Source organism: Macaca fascicularis, chromosome X (genome assembly GCF_037993035.2).
Source record: "Macaca fascicularis isolate 582-1 chromosome X, T2T-MFA8v1.1".
NCBI classification, from domain to species: domain Eukaryota; kingdom Metazoa; phylum Chordata; class Mammalia; order Primates; family Cercopithecidae; genus Macaca; species Macaca fascicularis.
The window spans coordinates 95,101,811-95,124,143 of record NC_088395.1 but is presented as its reverse complement, the minus strand read 5'-3'; the positions used below and the strand labels follow the sequence as shown (position 1 = coordinate 95,124,143).

The 22,333-nt window shown below is 37.7% G+C and overlaps 1 long non-coding RNA gene across 1 annotated transcript; it reads right to left on the bottom strand.

Annotated features, from left to right (window-relative positions):
* Positions 1-13,326: 13,326 nt before the first annotated feature.
* LOC123571055 (uncharacterized) lies at positions 13,327-20,867 on the bottom strand. The gene is made up of 2 exons (XR_006695226.3): positions 20,193-20,867; positions 13,327-14,182 (listed from the first exon to the last, which is right to left on the bottom strand). It is a non-coding gene; the product is annotated as an uncharacterized lncRNA (long non-coding RNA).
* Between the last annotated feature and the right edge of the window lie 1,466 nt (positions 20,868-22,333).

The following is a 22,333-nucleotide window of genomic DNA, read 5'->3' as shown; positions in this document are numbered from 1 at the left end:
ATAAAAATTGTCAATTAAAATACTCTTTCAGAAAACATAGAAAATAACATGTTGGCAGGGTAGTGGAAAAATTGAAACACTTGTGCATTGCTGGTGGGAATTTACAATAGTACAATCTTTCTTTCTTTATTTGAGACAGAGCCTTGCTCTGTCACTCAGGCTGGAGTGCAGTGGTGCGATCACAGTTCACTGCAACCTCCACATCCAGGGTTCAAATGATTCTCCTGCCTCAGCCTCCCAAGTAGCTGGGACTACAGGCGCACACCAAGGGTACAATCTTTATGGAAAACATTATGACAGCTCCTCAACAACTTAAACATAAAATTACCATATTTTAATTATATTAAAATACCATATGTTTAATTCTATTAAACATAGAATTACCATAAGCATACATACAATATATTCCACCTATTAAACTGTAATTCTGTACAGATTTTACTTTTGTGTATATGCCAAAAAGAAAGCAGAGACTCAAAAAGATTGTATTTTTTCCTCAATATTCAGAGCAGCTTTATTCACAATACCAAAGTGTCGAAGCATTGCAAAAATCCATGGAGAGATGAATTGATGAAGAAAATTTGGTATATAAATTCACTGGAGTATTTTCAGCCTTAAAAAATGAAGAAAATTATGACACATGCTACAACATGGAATAACACTAACGGTGTTGTGGTAACTTAAATAAGCCAGTCAGAAAAAGACAAATACTGTATAATTTTACTTATATTCAGTTCCTAGTATAGCCTAATTTGTGATGACAGAAAGTAGAATGGTGGTTGCAAGAACAAGGGTAAAGGGAGAATGGGCAATGTTTATGGGAATTAAGATTTGGTTTGTGAAGATGAAAAAAGTTCCGGACATGGATAGTGGTGATGGTTGCAGAATATTATAAATGTATTTGATTCTACTGAATTGAGCAATTAAAAATGGTTAAAATGGTAAAATGTATGTTATATATATTCACCAGTATAAAAGTATAAACAAAATCCTCCAAAGTTGCAATGAAATATATCACCTTAAACCTGTTAGGATGGCCATTTTCACAAAAGCAGAAAATTACGAGTGTTGATGAGGATGTAGGGAAATTTGGACCCTCGTGCACTGCTGATGAAAATGTAAAATGGAATATTCGGTGTGGGAAATACTATGTAGTTCTCTCAAAAAATTAGAAATAGAACTACCATATAATCCAGTCATCTTAACTCTGGATATTTATCTAAAATAATTCAAAGAGGGATCTCAGTGATATTAACACTTTATGTTCATTGCAGCCTTATTCAAAATAGACAAGAGGTGGAAAGAACCTAAATTTTTATACACAGATTAATGTATAAGGAATATATATATACACACACACCCCGCACAGATGGGGTATTATTGAACCATATAAATGGAAAATCTGTCATATGCTATAATATGAATGAACCTGGAGGAACATTATCCTAGGGGAAATAAGCTAGTCACAGACAAATATTATATGATTCTACTTGTTTGAGGGATCTTAAATATTCAAACTCATAGAAGCAGTAGAATGATGGTTGCCAGGGGCTGAGGGAAGTGGGAAATGGGCAGTTTCTGTGTAGCGAGTACAGAGTTTCAGTCATTCAAAATGAAAATATTCTTGACATCGGTTGTAAAACAAATGTGCATATAGTTAATGATACTGTACTGTATGCTTAAAAATTTGCTAAGAGGGTAGAGTTCATATGAGGTGTCTTTTACCACAATAAAAAATAGTTTAAAAAAAGAAACCTTATGTATCAAGTAATGGTATTACATGAGCATCAACAATCGGAAGATACCTCACTGAACGTCATCTCAAGATATTTGGCTTTTAATCTTTATTTTAATTTTTCTCAGTGTTTGAGCTGAGCTCCATTTATGTAGAAATTGTCGAGAGTGGGGCTTGTTGGCTGGGCAGGGTGGCTCACACCTGTAATCTCAGCACTTTGGGAGGCCGAGGGGGGCAGATCACGAGGTCAGGAGATCGAGATCATCCTGGCGAACACAGTGAAACCCCGTCTCTACTAAAAATACAAAAAATTAGCCGGGCGTAGGGGCGGGCACCTGTAGTCCCAGCTACTGGGGAGGCTGAGGCAGGAGAATGGCGTGAACCCAGGAGGTGGAGCTTGCAGTGAGCAGAGACCATGCCACTGCACTCCAGCCTGGCCCTGGGCCCCACTACACTCTTAATAATTCAGTCTTTGGTACTGGGAACTGAACAGCCTGCATTTTAAACAAGTCCCCAGTGATCATAGCAGCTTTATTCACATTGGACAAAATGTAGACGCAACGCAAATATTCATGGACAGATGAATGGATAAAGAAAATATGGTATATACATAAATTGAAATATAATTCCAAGGAATTCATGCATACGGTAAATTTGAGACCACTGGATGTGAGCAATAACGATTAACTTTACGTGAGAAAATAAAATAAGCATAATTCAAGTTTAGAAAATATTACTCAAATATCAGTGTGGAGAATAGATTAGAGGAGAGCAAAACTGCAGTCCTGGACATCAATTTGAAAAACTTTGTAATGCCTTAGGCATGAGATAGTGACAGACCATGGTTAAGGAAAGAAGAAAGTAACAAATCATTTAGGAAATTCTAAGAAACTAAACTACAGAGAGTCTGATGCTTAGTTACATATTGACAATAAAGAAAATGGAGAAAGCCAATTTCTGACTTGGGTGACTAGATGGATAATTGTAACATTTATTAATATACAAAATATAAAAGGAGCAACAAGTTTGATGTAGAGATCACTAATTCAATATGGTATTTGTTAAATCTAAAATATGAAGTATTCAAATAGAGCTATCAATAAGCAGCTGGATATATTTATTAGGAAAGACATGACATCTGGAGAGGCAGTTCTGAGAGGTACCAACATCTTAGCTGGTATTTGAAACTATGGTGGCCCATGGCATCAAGCACAGAATGTGTATTGAATAAGAACACACTGCATATCATAATAGACCTTAAAGTACCACCAATATTTCATGTGAAGATAAAGAAAGAGAGCAGTCCATGGAGAAGAAAAATATAGAATGCTCACAGATATTAGGCAGAATAAGGAAGTAATAATGCCCATGAAACCAAGGGAGAAAATAATTTAAGTGAGGAATATCAACAATATAAAATGGTATACAAGACTAAGGTAAGGAAAAGAATAGGATGTGTTACTAGACCCTCATCAGTAATTTGAGATAACTCAAAAAGAGAAGAATATGTATTTGAGGTACAATCATTTCAATACTATTTTTTTCTTTTTTTTTTTTTTTTTTTTTTTAGACGGAGTCTGGCTCTGTCACCCAGGCTGGAGTGCAGTGGCCAGATCTCAGCTCCCTGCAAGCTCCACCTCCCGGGTTTACGCCATTCTCCTGCCTCAGCCTCCCAAGTAGCTGGGACTACAGGCACCCGCCTCGTCGCCCGGCTAGTTTTTTTGTGTGTGTGTATTTTTTAGTAGAGACGGGGTTTCACCGTATCAGCCAGGATGGTCTCGATCTCCTGACCTCGTGATCCGCCCGTCTCGGCCTCCCAAAGTGCTGGGATTACAGGCTTGAGCTTCAATACTATTTTCATTTTATGTTATTCTTCAGTAAATAGTGGGATTTGGATGTTGTAATTTGTCTTAAACTGAATTTCATGGGTTCTTATTTATAATTGTGCCAAAATTACCTTATAATAATTGTAATCTTACTTAACATAGTTACCATATTACCTGTTTATGTATATCTGGTGTTAATTTTACACTTGGCTAAAAATGCAGAATGGCAATTTACATTTTATATGGCTAAGCTTTATATAGTATAACACAAATACCAACATTATATAAGCTCTAATTTTTTTACTCTACGTATGAAATTTCTTTCTGACCTTAAATTTAATATCCTATCTTATATTAGAATTTTTATTTTCTTCTTTTTGAAAGTCTCGGAGTAAATGTTCTCAACTAATTCAAATACAATCCATTTCATTTACAGTATAATTGGCTGCCTTGTTTTAGCATTATATGAGATGAAAATGTGAGAGAAGGTCACTTGGGTTTCAAGTAATTAATAATTAGAAGTTTTTATATTGTACAGCAGTCCCTTTATGTTACTGGACCATTGATATAAGAAAATTATATGTTTTCCAAATCTCTTACCTTATGATTTGTTTATTTTTATGTTTTTTAATAATTTAAATCTAATAGGAAAAATAATATGTGTATTCAAATCACAATCTTGAACCTTGAAATTTCTTTACTTGACGTTTTCCCCACATTTCCTAATATTTCCCAATTAGAGAAAGCACTCAGTAACTGCATGCTGTATGAAATATGAGCAGAATATAATGAGATGAAATCAAATAATAAGATAAGATAATTTGTATAGGTTCTAATTATCTAAGTAAGGGTGTTGGTGATGCATTGTTCATTACAGCACATATGACCGTTTCTCTGATTTCATTTGACAATATACTCAACAGAAGTAGAAATACGGTGATGTAGTAAACAAAAATGCAACCTTGGGCTGCATATCATCAAAGAGTATGCAGACTGGGATAAATGTCACTGCACTTTATTTTGTGCTGGAAAAACTATACCTCGAGATTATTTAGTTCTTGATACTAGGAATTTAAGAGCATGTACCAGAACATTTTTATATGACACACATGTGATGGATAACTTTAAATAGCATATGATACATGCCCTGATTTCTTTTGATAGAGATATAATAGTAAATATAGCAAAATAAACTCTTAAAGTAGCCAGAGAGTCTAATAGTAGTGAGCGATAGTACTCTATGTAACTTTGTGCAACCACATTAAATGCAGGGGTTAAAATGCCTCAGCCTGAAAATTAATTCTCTTAATGAATGTAGCCTCCCTATCTACTCTTTCCTGTAGTCCCCTGTAGTTTGATCTCACACTGACCCTCCTCATTATTAAATTCAGATGTATCCATGGAGGAAAATAGGCAACAAAAATTCTCCAAGAAGGCATAACCAGTGCCCATGGATTTCCATGGAAGAGGATTTTTTTCAGAAAACCCAGGAAAAGACTCCACTTTTAAGGCAGTTAGTCTTTATTATTCCTGTTCAGTAAAATAAGTGCCATGAATCAGTGATTACCTGCTTTCCTTTCTCTACTGTCCAGAATGAGGGCTTTGGTAGTAGTTACACTCTAAGTTCCTGACAGCTCTATATACTGGGCTATTAAGGGAATATCACTTGTCTTTTCATTGTGGTTCGGCATGTGAAAAAAAATCCACACCCGGTTCTGTTTTAAAGACCTTAATATAATCTAGAGATGTTGAAAATTGAGCTTAATGCCATAACCTACTCCAACTTTGAAGTTAAGCAAGTGGGTGAGTAAATAGAGATATGTATGCTACCATTTGTAGAAATGCATGTGTAATACAAGCAATCAGATTAAATATTGGTTGTCAAAGGGCAGAATAAAACAGAAACTTTTATTGACTACCAAATGTTTATTCCTTTCTTCATTCTTAACTGTATCCCAATTTATTTGTCAATTGGAATTGGTCCATTTCAAAATATAAGATGTGATTGCTCTAAGACAAAAACTAGGTGAGAATATAGTAAATGATAAATGTAGTCTATAATAGGGTAAATTGGTCAAAAATTGTGCCATGACAATTGAGAAAAGGGATTATGTTTTGCTCATTGAAGAATAGTGGGTGGTGCCCAAGATAACTGAATGAGAACAGCGCCAGCCTCTAGCTCCCAGCGTGAGCGACACAGAAGAGGGGTGATTTCTGCATTTTCAACTGAGGTACTGGGTTCATCTCACTGGGGCGTGTTGGACTGTTGATGCTGGTCCGCGGGTGCAGCCCAACCAGTGAGAGCTGAAGCAGGGCAAGGCATCGCCTCACCTGGGAAGCATAAGGGAGAAGGGAATTCCTTTTCCTAGCCAAGGGAAAGTGAGACACACAACACCTGGAAAATCAGGTAACTCTCACCCTAATACTGCGCTTTACCAAGGGTCTTAGCAAATGGCACATCAGGAGATAATATCTCACACCTGGCCTGGAGGGTCCTACACCCACGGAGCCTCCCTCATTGCTAGCACAGCAGTTGGAGATCTAACTGCAAGGGGGCAGCGAGGCAGGGAGAGGGGTGCCCACCATTGCTGAGGCTTAAGTAGATAAACAAAGCCACCAGGAAGCTCGAATTGAGTGGAGCTCACCACAGCTCAAGGAGGCCTGCCTGCCTCTGTAGACTCCACCTCTGGGGACAGGGCATAGCTAAACAAAAAGCTACAGAAACCTCTGCAGATGTAAAAGTCCCTGTCTGACAGCTTTAAAGAGAGCAGTTGTTCTCCCAAAACGGAGGTTGGCATCTGAGAATGGACAGACTGCCTGCGCAAGTGGGTCTCTGACGCCTGAGTAGCCTAACTGGGGGACATCCCCCACTAGGTGCAGACTGACACATCACACGTCACATGGCTGGGTACACCCTGAGACAAAGCTTCCAGAGCAAGAATCAGACAGCAACACTTGCTGTTCAACAATATTCTATCTTCTGCAGCCTCCGCTGCTGATACCCAGGCAAACAGGGTCTGGAGTGGACCTCAAGCAAACTCCAACAGACCTGCAGCTGAGGGCCCTGACTGTTAGAAGGAAAACTAACAAACAGAAAGGACACCCACACCAAAACCCCATCAGTACGTCACCATCATCAAAGACCAGAGGCAGATAAAACCACAAAGATGGGGAAAAAGCAGTTCAGAAAAGCTGGAAATTCAAACAATCAGAGTGCATCTGCCCCTCCAAAGGAATCCAGCTCATTGCCAGCAATGGAACAAAACTGGATGGAGGATGACTTTGACGAGTTGAGAGAAGAAGGCTTCAGTCGATCAAACTTCTCAGAGCTAAAGGAGGAACAACATAACCAGTACAAAGAAACTAAAAACCTTGAAAAAAGAATGCATGAATGGATAACTAGAATAAACAATGCAGAGAGAACTTAAAAGAACTGATAGAAATGAAAACCATGACACAAGAACTACGTGACAAATGCACAAACTTCAGTAACTGACTTGATCAACTGGAAGAAAGCGTATCAGTGATTGAAGATCAAATGAATGAAATGAAGCAAGAAGAGAAGTGTAGGGAAAAAAGAGTAAAAGGAAATGAACAAAGCCTCAAAGAAATATGGGACTATGTGAAAAGACCAAATCTATGTCTGACTGGTGTACTGAAAGTGATAGGGGAGAATGGAACCAAGTTGGAAAACACTCTGCAGGATATTATCCAGGAGAACATCCCCAACCTAGCAAGGCAGCCCAACATTTGAATTCAGGAAATAGAGAGAACACCACAAAGATACTCCTCGAAGATATCCACAAAGATAAAAGTAAAAGAGTTGAGAAGAGCAACTCCAGGACATATAATGGTCAGATTTACTGAAGTTGAAATGAGGAAAAAATGTTAAGGGCAGCCAGAGAGAAATGTCGGGTTACCCACAAAGGGAAGCCCATCAGACTAACAGCAGATCTCTCAGCAGAAACTCTCCAAGCCAGAAAGAGTGGGGACCAATATTCAACATTCTTAAAGAAAAGAATTTTAAACCCAGAATTTCATATCCAGCCAAACTAAGTTTCATAAGTGAAGGAGAAATAAAATCCTTTACAGACAAGCAAATGCTTAGTGATTTTGTCACCACCAGGCCTGCCCTACAAGAGATCCTGAAGGAAGCACTGAAGATGGAAAGGAACACCTGGTACCAGCCACTGCAAAAACATGCCAAAATGTAAAGACCATCGATGCTAGGAAGAAACTGCATCAACTAACGAGCAAACTCACTCAGGATTAAGAAACTCACTCAAAACCACTCAACTACATGGAAACTGAACAACCTGCTCCTGAATGACTACTGGGTATATAACGAAATGAAGGCAAAAATAAAGATGTTCTTTGAAACCAATGAGAACAAAGATACAACATACCAGAATCTCTGGGACACATTTAAAGCAGTGTGTAGAGGGAAATTTATAGCACTAAATGCCCACAAGAGAAAGCAGCAAAGATCTAAAATTGACACCCTAACATCACAATTAAAAGAATTAGAGAAGCAAGAGCAAACACATTTGAAAGCTAGCAGAAGGCAAGAAATAACTAAGATCAGAGCAGAACTAAAGGAGATAGAGACACAAAAAAACCCTGCAAAACATCAATGAATCCAGGAACTGGTTTTTGAAAAGATCAACAAAATTGATACACCACGGGTGCAGCCTGACCAGTGAGAGCTGAAGCAGGGTAAGGCATCGCCTCACCTGGGAAGCACAAGGGAGAAGGGAATTCCTTTTCCTAGCCAAGGGAAAGTGAGACACACAACACCTGGAAAATCAGGTAACTCCCACCCTAATACTGCGCTTTACCAAGGGTCTTAGCAAATGGCACACCAGGAGATAATATCTCACACCTGGCCTGGAGGGTCCCACACCCACGGAGCCTCCCTCATTGGATGAAGAATAAGAGAAAGAGATAGAAGCCCCCAAAAATTGAAGTTGTTCACCTAAATAGCAGGAAGTTATTGTTACCATCCATTTGAAAATGAGGCAATACTTAAAGTCATGGGGCTAGATGACAACACCAAAGAAGAGAATGTAAATACAACAGAGAGCGGTCTAAGAATAAACTCCAAGATACACCATTGCTTTCAGGTCAAGAAAATGAAGAAAAATTCCAAGAGGGGACTGAGAAGGAGTAGCAATGAGAAGAGAAAAGCCAGAAGAATTTGGTGTCCTGCAAGTCAAATATGTATACTCCAATGTAAATGTCACTGCATCTTGGTTTTTCTAATTGCCACATCAGGATTCAGCTTTCCAAGGGATGCTAAAGCAGTTGCTACACATCCACTCGCCTTCTGGCTTCCAATGTAACTCCTCTGCTTTTCTCTTCATTATTGTAAATTTGTGTTAAAAAGTATCAATTTCCAGTCATTTTATGACTTCTGTATAAACACGCTAGCCTAGTTTTAAAGATACATTATTAGTATGTCTCCAAACATTCTCTCCTAATCTACTGTCACTGCGTCCTCTTTGATATCATTATCTTTTGCCTATGATGATATAGCAGTTTTCTAATTTCTCTGTCTTTCCTCCATTCACCCTATTACTGATGAAATTTGCTCATAGCTGCCAGTATGGTCTTTCTAAAAGGAAAATATTCGTTCACAGCACTCTTCTACTTTAAAATTTTCAATGATCTTACACAGGATTTGGAATAAAGTCCACCTTCCATCTTATATGTAAATTCATTCACAAAGTGAACACTGTTTTCTTTTCCAGCTTTAGATATTCTTGAAATCAAATATCTTTCAATATACTTAACTGTATATAATTCCTGGAAACAGCCATGATGCCTGTCACTTCAGGCTCTTTGCACATGCTTCTCCTTATTTCCAGATTACAGTCTTTTCTTTTTCCATCTGAGATAGCTTGTATATTTGTCCCCACCCAAATCTCATGTTACATTATAATGCCTAATGTTGGAGGTGTGGCCTGGTGGGAGGAATTTGTACTATGGGCTCAGATCCCTCATGAATGGCTTAGGCAATCCCCTTTATGATAAGCAAACTCTCCCTCTGAGTTCACACAAGATCTGGTCATTTAGAAGTGTGTGCCAACTCTCCCCGCATTGTCTCTCTCTCTCTTGATCCCACTCTGGCCATGTGACATGCCTGCTCCCCCTCTGCCTTCCACCATGATTGTAAGCTTCCTGAGGCAATCCCTAGAAACCAGGCAGATACCAGCATGATGCTTTCTGTAACACCTGAGAACTGTGAACCAATTTAACCTCTTTTCTATATAAATTACCCAAGCTTAGGTATTTTTCTGTAAGAAGGCAAGAATACAGTTAAATTTCATTACCTGAACAGCTGGGAAAGCCCAAGCAAAAGGAAAAAAAAGCACAAAGAATGCTAGGCTCTTCCCGTCTTCTTGACATTTTTATGTAGCTGATATTTGGTTGACAGGAACTTCTGAAGAAGTGAAATAAAGTGTACAGTATGTGTAGAAAGGCAGATATCCTTTAGGAGTTAGGAAGTAATTAGATTAATGATATGCCCATGAGCTTCCAGTGATTTTGAACATCTACCGGTGGAGCTAACCTACTCTTACATACTCTGGCCATTTTACAGCTCAATTACCAACATTGGATGACAGCAAAAGTTGTGAAAGCCTGCAGATAGCTTCCAGAATATATTTCCCTTCAATGTACTCTGAAGCGTATTCTTTTTTCTGATTAAATCTATAACCCATGCATTTGTAATGTGTGAGAAAATAAGCCCTTGATTCTGATTACTACATCCTCAAATATCTAATAGGAACAGACATTAGGTTATACACTTTCAAATCAAACAAAAAGATTTGCATATGAGAGAACTAGCCAGGAAAGTGAATAGGGAGGAAAAAGACTGAAGATCGTATGTATATTTTGGTGTGTTTCCCTTTTTATGGTAAAATGTCCTACATGAATCCCCTTTCTTGACATGCTGCCTTAGTCTGTACAGAAGACTAGAACTACCTGTCAGAAACCAGAAGGAAATGTTGATTGTAAGGCTCAGTGCCAGCACTTGGCTAGCAAGTCATGCGGGTACTAAATAATGAGCTCAGATTTTAAAATAACTGCTTCAGAATTGTTTGAGGACTGGTAGAAAGAGAAAGAAAAGGCTTTCAAGTATTAGTATACATTCCTCCGACACTTCTTTCTCAGAATGGGGATGTTTATGTCATGTTAAGCTACTTAGTTTCCTCTATTAAAAGTGGCACCTGTATATTGAACTAAATACAAGCGTTTCACAAGTACAGTGAAAATTATAGTAATAATAGTAGTAGGTGTGTATTAGGTTGATTTTACTGTGGTGGTCTTAGGGACAAATTGGTTTTCTTAATGATAACTGATAATAGTTTTGACGTATGTGTGCCAGACTCTGAGAAAGTAAGTTAAGGTTTCAATCCCCCAAAAGGTCTTACACAGTCAAAATTTGCCAAGTATGAAATTAGTGGGTTTACTTGGAAAACACAGGCCCTTAGAGTGGTTCACATGTATTAAATTCTTACTTTGTACTAGATGCTTTGTTAAAATTATTTGCTTATTTGATTTCAGTTAATTTTTACTAAAGCACAATCTTTATACACATTTGTGTTAAATGAGGATACTATGGATTAGTGAGGAAAAAGTCACTTAGAAGTGCTCACCCAAATAAAAAGTAGATGTGCTATGATTTAAACGTTAATTACTTTGTTGCATTAAGAATATTTCATTCTGATGCTTGTGGCCTATGGGGAAACACATCAAATGTAGATAATAAAAATTCAATTGTAGGGGATTAATGAAAAGACCACTTAGTCAAGCGAGTAGACTCTTCATCTCACTCATTCTTTAATCTATTTAATGTTAGGTGGCTTGGTTTATGGAGATGTGGGGTAATGATCATACTCCAAACTCTTGGTGTTATCCTCCCAATCGTTGTAATAATAGTCTCCCTGGCGCACTGTATTCTCTCAAAGATTTTAAATGCTTTCATGCAGCCATCTCTGGAATGTCAAATGGTCTCTTTTCAACTGGAATGACAAAAGCTGGAAGAAATGTGATACCATGAGGACACTGTAACGTATGAATAACATGTTGAGACTGGAAACTTAAAATGATGGTAACTGAGAGTGATGCTAAGGCCCTAAGTTTTGATCACACTCTCACCTAAGTGAGAATCTGGCCCCAAAAGGGAAATTTTTTTTTTTTTTTTGAACAAAATTATGGGAGGTCATTCTTTTGGACTGAGCCCGTGTACTAGGCCCCAACAGACCAAACCAAACTAAAACGGAGTCACTCATGCTAAATGTGACATAATCAAGCTAAGGCTCTAAGAAAACACATAGATCATGGAACAGACCAGGTTTTGTTCTTCTCTTGTAAACAGGATGTTCCAGCATAAGGAGGTACCCTCTACTCAGTCCTTTTTCCCTCCTTGTAAAACCCATTGTTCTACTATGGTTTGCAAAACCATGTAAGTACATTTACAATAGTAATAGTAATATTAATGACTAAGGTTTTGATCAATCTCTCAAAATTGAGAAAATGACCAAAAAGGGAGAATTGTTAAAGCAAACTAAATATGTCCTGAGAAGGACTCCCTACTTCTATATTTGCGTCCTCGTGGATGAACTGTAACCTAGCTTAATAGTCAGACAAAGTTGAAAACCTAACTTAGTAGTATATGCAGCTGTAACAATTGCTGAGTGCTGGCAAATCGCAGCAGCCATACTTCAACCACTCATAGACTGCTGAGTGTTCAAACTGTGTTCTAATAAGGCAAACACTGAGCTGTAACCAATCTCACTATTTCTGTACCTCACTTTCAATTCCTGTACATCACTTGACCTTTTTTCCTCTATAAATTTGTTCTGACCACGAGGCTTCCCTGTAGTCTCTGTGAATCTACTGTGATTATGGGGCCTGCCCAATTCCTGAAAGTAAATCAAACTCCTTTACATTTAATTCAGCTGAAGTTTTTGTTTTATCAATAGTTAAAGCAAACCTGTATCTCACAAGCAGTGGTTTAGAATCTCTTCATATGTTTCTCATTTAATTTTTGCTATCATCTTTTGAGATAGATATTACTATTATTTTTCAGGTATGTTTTACTTTAAATATGAGCTCTTTATAACGGCTAAAAGTCAATCTAAAAATTACCCAGAAGGATTTCAGCAAGATGTGCACTAGGAAGTTCCAGGCCCTCATACCCCAATGGAATCATTAAAAATATAATTAGATCCTGAATAAAATAACTTCAGTGTAGCTCTGGAAAAATGATGAAATGTCTCCTGCAATCAAGCAAAAGCCAAATCAAGAAAAAAGCCACATTTGAAGTGGTACAAATTTATAGCATTATTACTTATAAATTGGCAATTTATATCTGTATAAATTTATGGAGTATAAAGTGATGTGATGATTTATTAATAAATGTGAAATAATTAAGTCAAACTAGTTTAGATGTTCATTACCTCAAATACTTCGCTTTTTTTTTTTTTTTTTTTTTTTTTTGGTGAGAACCTTTGAAATGTACTCTTAAAAAAATTTAAAAAAATTTGAAGTGTAAAATATGCTATTATTAACTATATTCACCATACTGTGCAATATAACTCAAAAAATGTATCCTAACAGATTTTGTACCTTTTGATTATTATCTCAGCATTTCCCCCACCCTCCAGCCTCTATAATTACCATCCTACTCTCTATTTCTATGAGTTCAATTGTTTTATAATCTTATGAACTCTGAAAATTTGAGACAGCTATTAGTTAATTTAGAAAGTTTATTTTGCCAAAGTTGAGACTCCGCCTGTGACACAGCCTCAGGAAGTACTGGTGACATATGCCCAAGGTGGCTGGGGTACAGTTTTGTTTTAGACATTTTGGGGAGGCATAAGATATCAATCAATACATGTAAGAAGTACATCAGTTCTGTCCGGATAGGCTGCCTCAACTCAAAGCAAGCCCCATCACTGGGGGCTTCCAGGTCACAGGTAGGTGAGAGACAGATGGTTGCAATTTTTTTTTTTTTTTTTTTTTTTTTTTTTTTTTTTTTTTTTTTTTTGAGACGGAGTCTTGCTCTGTCGCCCAGGCTGGAGTGCAGTGGCCGGATCTTAGCTCACGGCAAGCTCCGCCTCCCGGGTTCAGGCCATTCTCCTGCCTCAGCCTCCCGAGTAGCTGGGACTATAGGCGCCCGCCACCTCGCCCGGCTAGTTTTTTGTGTTTTTTAGTAGAGACGGGGTTTCACCGTGTTAGCCAGGATGGTCTCGATCTCCTGACCTCGTAATCCGCCCGTCTCGGCCTCCCAAAGTGCTGCATTCTTTTGAATTTCTGTAAGTCTTTCTCAAGGAGCCAATCAAAATATGAATTTTTCTCTGTGGGCAGAGAAATGACTTTGAATAGAAAGTGAGGCAGATTTGGCCTGAGAGGTTCCCAGCTTGAAGAGGTGCAAGATAATTTCCTTTCACATTTCCTCCCTTTAGTTTTTCAAACTCTTTTGGAGGAAGCATTTTGCAAGAAAATGAGACTCTGGTCTCAGGTTTCATCTGTCTCTCATGGCTAGGATGATTTATTCCTAGATGGGTAGGTGCCGAAAGCTCATTTTTAGCAGGTTGTGAAGTCTCATGTCCTGTGAAGAGAAAACAGCGGTGCGGAAAGGATAAATAACAACAAACAAAAGAACAATCCTGGAAAAAATCAATATAAGCCACATTGCTCTGTAGTCCATACATTAGTAGGCAGATATGAAAGTGGCTTATGTACATAAATAGGTTAATGTTATTTTCTTCTGAAGGTTGTCTTCCTTCAGTTCGCAGGGTTTTAAGAAAACACAGCTTAGTTTTCACTGACTCCAAATTAGGATAAATGGGAAAAAAAAAAAAAAAAAAGGAAAAAATGGAAAACATTATTTTGAAGACGTGTAACCAAGAAAAATTAGAATTGAGACCAAACTATAGAAAATAATAAAAATGGGGGGAAAAACCCCATTAGACAAGACTAGAATCTAACAACAGGTGTACAATCAATTTGAAACATAATTTCATTCTCTCTCTAGTTTCCCATTTTACTAAAAACAAATCATGGTAAAACTGGTTTGCTTATTATGGCCTAATTATTTGTATATAGTGCAGCAAGAATAATTATTTTTTACATAGGCTGTAAAATTGGCTTTGCTGGAACTTTGTTCCATAGGAGGAATCTCAGATAATCCTTTTTTTTTTTTTTTTTTTTTTTTTTTTTCTATTTTGAGACGGAGTCTTGCTTGTTGCCCAGGCTGAAGTGAAGTGGTGTCATCTTGGATCACTGTAACCTCTGCCTCCTGGATCTGAGAGATTATCTTGCCTCAGCCTCCCAAGTAGCTGAGACTATAGGCACCCGACACCATGCCCAGCTAATTTTTTGTATTTTCAGTAGAGTCAGAGTTTTACCATGTTAGCCAGGATGGTCTCGATCTCCTCACCTTGTGATCCATCTGCCTCTGCCTCCCAAAGTGCTGGGATTGTAGACGTGAGCCACTGCGCCTGGCACAGATAATACTTTTTAAAAGCTGAGCCCAGCCATGGATTTGTGCTATCAAATACTATGATTTGGGTGAATTTCCTCTCCTCTTGAGGTTCCAGGAATAATCTGAGGCTTCTGTGCCTGTCAGAAAGTGACATTCCTTACTTACCACAGGTCAGAAACCCTGTACCAGGACTGTGTACACAAAATGTGAGGCCAGTTTTCCAAGGGCTTTACTGGCTCCATAAGTCAAGTTTGATTCCTTAAAGGAAAGTACACCGTTCCAAAGCCTTGGTCAAATAACCAGTTTCTCCAATTGTGTCCTGTTACAAATGAAAACAAATTCCTATTGCACTCATGCAAATAACTGTATTGCCATAAGTTAAGAATACTCACAGATAGTTTCCAAATTCTGGAAAAGCAGGTAGAGAAAAACAAGTATGCTCCAAGTTTTGTTGATAGGATTATACTAAATTATTAAAAGCTGTCAATAGCTTTAAGAAAAAAGTTTTAAGACTCTGAAAAAGAAAACAAACAATCAGCAAGCATTTTAAGAAAAAGTCAAAACAGTTGGTTCAGTTCATGCAGTCAGTTAATTCCTGTTCTGCCTGATACTCATGAACATATTACCTCTCTATGAATCCTGCAAGATTTTTCTCTATTCTGATGCATAATTTCCGAAGTTATCAGAAACCTGCATTTAAGAGCACCTGTTGGAGTTTTATAGATAATTATAAAGCCATCTTCTAAAGAGGACCAAAACACGACAATAATTGTCTATGGATGAAAAAATGTTTTAAGGCAGCCATAGTCAAAAGACCCAATTGACAAGGAAATTTTTTACCTCTGTGACACACAATAATTTTAACATAACAATTATGATTATTCCTGATAATATACACTAAGTTATATCAGAATTACAGGAGTTTCCCATAATTGTGGAAAATATGCCAATAACATATTTATACAAATACAGGCCAAGGAAGATCAAACACCATTTCATATCTGACGATGCCTTCTGTATAATTTTTATACCTGATAAGCCAAATTGTGTCGTTTTTTGGACTTTAGGAAACCTAATGTCTTAAAAGATTAATTAGGTTAGAAAAATACATAATTTATTATTTGATTTTGGAAAGTTTGTCAGATACAAAAGCTTTAAAACACTTGATATTACAAAATAGGATTACAGGTCATTGCAAAGTTATTTATTTAACCAAAGTGATAATTCAAGGATTTCAAAGAAAAGCAAAAGCTTTCATTCTATTAGGGTTAAGAAACCCTAATAGAAACACCATGAAGTCAATTACATTTGTTTTTTTAAATTTTGTAAACAATCTATAAAATTTAATCTTCATTATAAAATATAACTTCCATAAGCCTTTTATAACCTTTATAACCTTTATAAAGAAGTTGGTTAATGCTTCAAGAAAACTTTGTTAATCTGACACAGAGGGACATATATTGGTTTTGCATCAATATGCCTTTGACCCTAATAATTAACTTATAGAGAAACTGAATTTATTTTATCTTTCAAAATGGGCCCTTACAATCTTACACAACCACCTCTTGCGCGATAGTCCCTGGGCCTTGAAGAATGGAATAGCTTTAATTTCTTGCCCTGTGTCTCAGGAATGCAATTTATTTTGATTGGCATCTTCTATGGGGCCTAAGGAAGAGGCTTTAATTGTTGTCAGTGTTTAAGATTTAGCAGGACTTGGTGTTCTTTTTAGACCCAGGAGTTAAAGCCCTGTAACTCAATGTTAGGAGGATTTTAAAGGCACATACAGGAAGATACATGGATGTAATAAATTTAATTTAAAAAGAAAATTATTGGGCCAGGCCTAGTGGCTCACACCTGTAATCCCAGCACTTTGGCAGGCCAAGGTGGGTGGATCACTTGAGGTCAGGAGTTCAAGACCAGCCTGGCCAACATGGTAAAACCCCATCTCTACTAAAAATACAAAACTTAGCCGGGCCTGGTGGCATTCACCTATAATCCCAGCTACTCAGGAGGCTGAAGCACGACAATCACTTGAACCCGGGAGGCAGAGGTTGCAGTGGAACTGCACTGCACTCTAGCCTCGGCAATAGAACGAGACTCAGTCTCAAAAAAAAAAAAAAAAAAAAAAAAAAAATTCTCATTTTTTTTTTTCCTGAGCAACCCAAAACTTAAAAATACAACCAGTTATATTATTTTAGGACTGAATTTACCATACAAAAATTTTTCCTATATAAAATTATTTCTCCTTAAGCTTTTTTATCTCAAAAAAATACTCTTTATTTCTATAACATTATTTACATTTTTAAAAAATTTCCCAGTTCCTTTTACCTTGTTTTATACATAGTCTTTAAGCTTTGACTTAGACAAAAGTTTTTTACTTTTCTTTTAAAAGGACACACTTCTATTTTTTTATTTTTAGCAAGAATATCTTCCTACAATATAAATTTATTGGAAAATATCCAAATAATGAAATATTTTTTACTTAATTTAATATAACTTTAGATTCTAAATTATAATCAGTTAGTACACAAGTATTTATAACATTACATTTACCTAATTATTTTATTTTAATTGTTTACCTAGATTATTTATGAAAACTGTGATAGTCATGAATTTAAGTTATGAAACTGCCATTGCAAAATAATAACTGAGCCAGTGAGAGAAAAATTTGACCTAATTGATTCCTTCTTGCTCTTAACCGTCAAGCCGTCCTTGTTCATTCCTGGGCATAGGCGGAGCTAACTTTGGAAGGAACTAAGTTTATACTTCAGTTTTGAAACAAAGACAATTACAGACCTTTCCCAAAACAAACCTCTCTGTGGACTAGACTGCCTAAAACCACAGGATTAGAAGCTAGGTATTCTTGATAAATCCAAGATGCAGCTATTTTCATTAAACCCGTATCAATGTCTGTTTTATTAAAAATTACACAAGCAAAGATCATTCTGTTTTGGACTGGGTTTATAGTTTTGTAACCCTTGTGTCAAATGTTGACACCTTAAAGTATTTGGCAGGGATAAGTATGAAATTGCTTCATTAATAAATGCAAACAAAAATGAATGCTGGCAATTCTTAAGACACTTTGAATATTACTTTACCAATAATTTTATTTGTATTTATGTATTTATTTATTTATTGAGATGGAGTCTCACTCTGTCACTCAGGCTGGAGTGCAATGATGTGATCTCGGCTCACTACTTTAACTTGCGTCCATGTGAAGAGACCACCATACTGGCTTTGTGTGAGCAACAAGCCTGTTTATTTCACCTGGGTGCAGGAGGGCTGAGTCCAAAAAGAGAATCAGGAAGGGAGATAGGGGTGGAGCTGTTTTATAGGATTTGAGTAGGTAAAGGAAAATTAGTCAAAGGGGGTTGTTCTCTGGCATGCAGGGGTGGGGGGTCACAAGGTGCTCAGTGGGGGAGCTTTTGAGCCAGGATGAGCCAGGAGAAGGAATTTCACAAGATAGTGTCATCAGTTAAGGCAGGAACAGGACATTTTCACTTCTTTTGTGGTGGAATGTCATCAGTTAAGGCAGGAACTGGCCATCTGGCCATCTGGCCATCTGGATGTGTACGTGCAAGTCACAGGGGATATGATGGCTTAGCTTGGGCTCAGAGACCTGAAAACTGCAACCTCCGTCTCCCGGGTTCAAGCGATTCTCCTGCCTCAGTCTCCTGAGTACTTTGATTACAGGCACCCACCATCATGCCTGGCTAATTATTGTATTCTTAGTAGTGGCAGGGTTTCACCATGTTGGCCAGGATGGTCTCCAACTCCTGACCCCAGGTGATCTTCCTGCTTTGGCTACCCGAAGTGCTGGGATTACAGGCATGAGCCACTGTGCCTGGCCTACTTTACCAATTATTTTATTTATTTATTTATTTATTTATTTATTTATTTATTATTTTTGAGACAGAGTCTCACTCTGTCATCCAGGTTGGAGTGCAGTGGCACAATCTCAGCTCACTCCAACCTCCGCCTCCCGGGTTCAAGCGATTCTCTTGCCTCAGCCTCCTGAGTAGCTGGGATTACTGGCACCTACCACTGTGCCAGGCTAATTTTTTTATTTTTAGTACAGACGTGGTTTCACCATCTTGGTTAGGCTGGTCTTGAACTCCTGACCTTAGGTGACTCACCCACCTCGGCCTCCCAAAGTGCTGGGATTACAGGCTTGAGCCACTGTGCCCAGCAATAATTTTAAAGCTAGCTTATTTATTAAATATTTCTTAAGTTACATAAACTTGAAAAAGGATTTGACTAGTCTTTTCTTTTTTATTATTTGATTTAAGCACTTTTATTTTTCTTTAAGCCAATTAATTAGAGCTGTTTTATATATTTTTAGTAGTGAAACATTGTGTACACAACGCAAATACATAGATGTATTAGGCATGCCGAAGGAAGTACATTGTATAGATTTATAAAGACCCCTCCCTACCCCCCCCCCCATTTTTTTACTATCTGACATTTTCAGATTCTTGATAACCTCGGCAGTGGTCAGCTAAATAACCTTAATTTGCAAATTAAAAGAAACAACTCCGGTGAAAATCAAATAGCGAAATTTACATCAAAGTACAGAGAGAAAAAGCCTGATGGTGCTAGAGAGATGCTTTTACACTGCACTTATTTTTTTAAAAAAAAGCAAAGACATTTCTGAGTGTCTAAACTACATTCTTCCTTAAAAACCCAAGAGTAGCCTCTGTTGCAATAACTATTTAGGTCAAAAAATGAGGTGAAAACAGAATTCAGTCAACTGAGGGAAAAAAAAAAAAAACTTTTGCTCAAAAAAAAAGACAAGGTCTTGGGAGACAAAAAAAAATCAAACAAAAAACAAAACATGAAAGCCTTTTAAATACAAAAACATGCACACATGCATACATACATGCACATATCTTGGATGTTAGCCTTTCAATGAAGCTGGCTTTTAACCATTGAGCTCCTTTATCAACAACAACAACAAAATCTTTTTAAATTTCACTACGATATTCCATGCTGCTAAACCTAACAATGATCACACAAATCATACAACTTCTGAGCGCCCTAAGTGTAAACAGAAGTTAACATCAGCTGGTTGTTAATGCTAACTCTAATTGCTTGAAAAGAATTTGCAAGACAGAATGCCAAACCAGTTTCTTACCTGGTGATGGGTCTCAGGCTTTAGACTGTTCTTTACCATCCTAGAAGCAGGAAAAACAAAAACAAAATCTCCCCTGTTGGAAGCGAGCTCAAATTCCATGAACTCCAACCTGACTTCCGTCGCCTTGGAAGCAGGAAAAAAACTTGCCTTCCTTGTGTCGGAAGCAAGTAAAACTCCAAAAAAAAAAAAAAAAAAAAAAAAAAGAAGAAAGAAAGAAAGAAAAAAAAAGAGTTTTACGGCAAAAGAAACTTTTGATCTCAACCAAATGTTGGGAGATCAGGGATTCTCTGGAAGGGTTGCTCTCAGATTTCAGCGAATTGTCCTATTGGTTTGAGCCATAAAGTTAGCTCATGCTGGTACGAAGCACTGATAGATTTGTCAAAGGTCAGAGACATTTCCACTCAGAATCTCCCCATGGTTATGAAAATATGAACCCCAAAAATTTGAGGCAGGTCTCAGTTAATTCACAAAGTTTATTTTGCCAAGGTTGAGGACGCATTTGCGACACGGCCTCAGGAAGTCCTGATGGCATGTGCCCAAAGTGGTGGAGGTGTTATTACCAGACTGTTTGTTCCCCAAAGAAGACCACCAGAGTCCAGAGTCAAAGCCAAGCGGCAAGGATCTTTACGACAAGTTCGAACCTGGTCCCTCCTTTACACAGTATACAAGAGGGCCCCGAACAATGCGAGCGTTTGCTTTTTATAGCCCGAAAGTTGCAGGGGAACAAAGAAATTCTTTTGGCTCCTGCGCTTTCAGTAACCTTGAACGGCTGTCTCCTTATCGGAGACTTTCCAGGTGGTGTTTGTACTGGGCTCAGGGAGTTTGAGAGATATATGGTGGTGGGATGGGAGGATGGGATGTGTTTGTGCTAGGCTCAGGGAGTTTTGAGCCCGGGGCTGAGGAATGTGCCCAGCTCCTTTCAGAGGCACAGCTTGGTGCCCAAAGTGGTGGAGGCACAGCTTGGCTTTAGACATTTTAAGGAGGCATGAGACATCAATAAATATATGTAAGAAGTACATTAGTTTCGTCCTGAAAGGCTGTAACAACTCAAAGCAAGGCCTCCCCTCTGGGGGCTTCCGGGTCACTGGTAGATAAGAGACAGATGGATGCATTCTTTTGAATTCCTGATGAGACTTTGCAAAGGAGGCAATCAGCATATGCATCTATCTCTGTGAGCAGAGGGATGACTTTCAATAGAATGGGAAGCAGATTTGCCCTGAGCAGTTCCCGGCTTGAAGGGGCCAAAGATATTTTCCTTTCACAATCTACATATAAATAAGAATATGTAGTGATTTTCTTTCTGTGCCTCATTTATATAGTGGTTTTTTAATCCTATCCATGTTGTCACAAATATCAGAATTTCCTTTTCTTATTTTTATTTTTTTATTATACTTTAAGTTCTAGGGCACATGTGCACAGCGTATAGAATAGTGTTTCATTGTGTATGTGTATCATATATTCTATATTCATTCATCTGTTGATGGTTGCTTAGTTCCTAATCTATAACTTGCCTACTGTGACTAGTGCCTCAATGAATATAGAACTGCACGCATCTTTTTGATAAACTGATTTCAAATCTTTTGGTTAAATACTCAGAAGTAGGATTACTGTATCATATGATAATTCTAATTTTTGTTTTGTGAGGAACCTTCATTTTTCCATACTGGCTGTATTTGTTTACATTCTGCTATGGTTTAGATGTTTGTTCCCTCAAAAGCTTATGTTGAAATTGAATCTCCAATATTGGAGGTAGCCTAATGGTAGGTGTTTGACTCATGGAGATGGATTCCTTATGAATAGATTAACGGCCTCCCTTGGGGTTAATTGAGTCCTCGTTCAGTTAATTCCTACCAGAACTGTCTGTTAAGAAGAGCATGACACTTCCTTACTTTCTCTCTTGTTTCCTCTCATCGTGTCATCTCTGTACAAGCCAAATCCCCTTCACTTTTTTGCCATAGGTGGAAGAAGCATGAGGTTCTTACCAGATACAGATGCCCAATCTTGATCTTTTCCAATCATCAGAATCACAAGCCAAATAAACATTTTTTAATGTATTTTGTGGTCTCAGGTATTTCTTTATAGCAACACAAAATGGACTATGACACATTCATACCAACAGTGTGCAAGGACTTCCTTTTCTC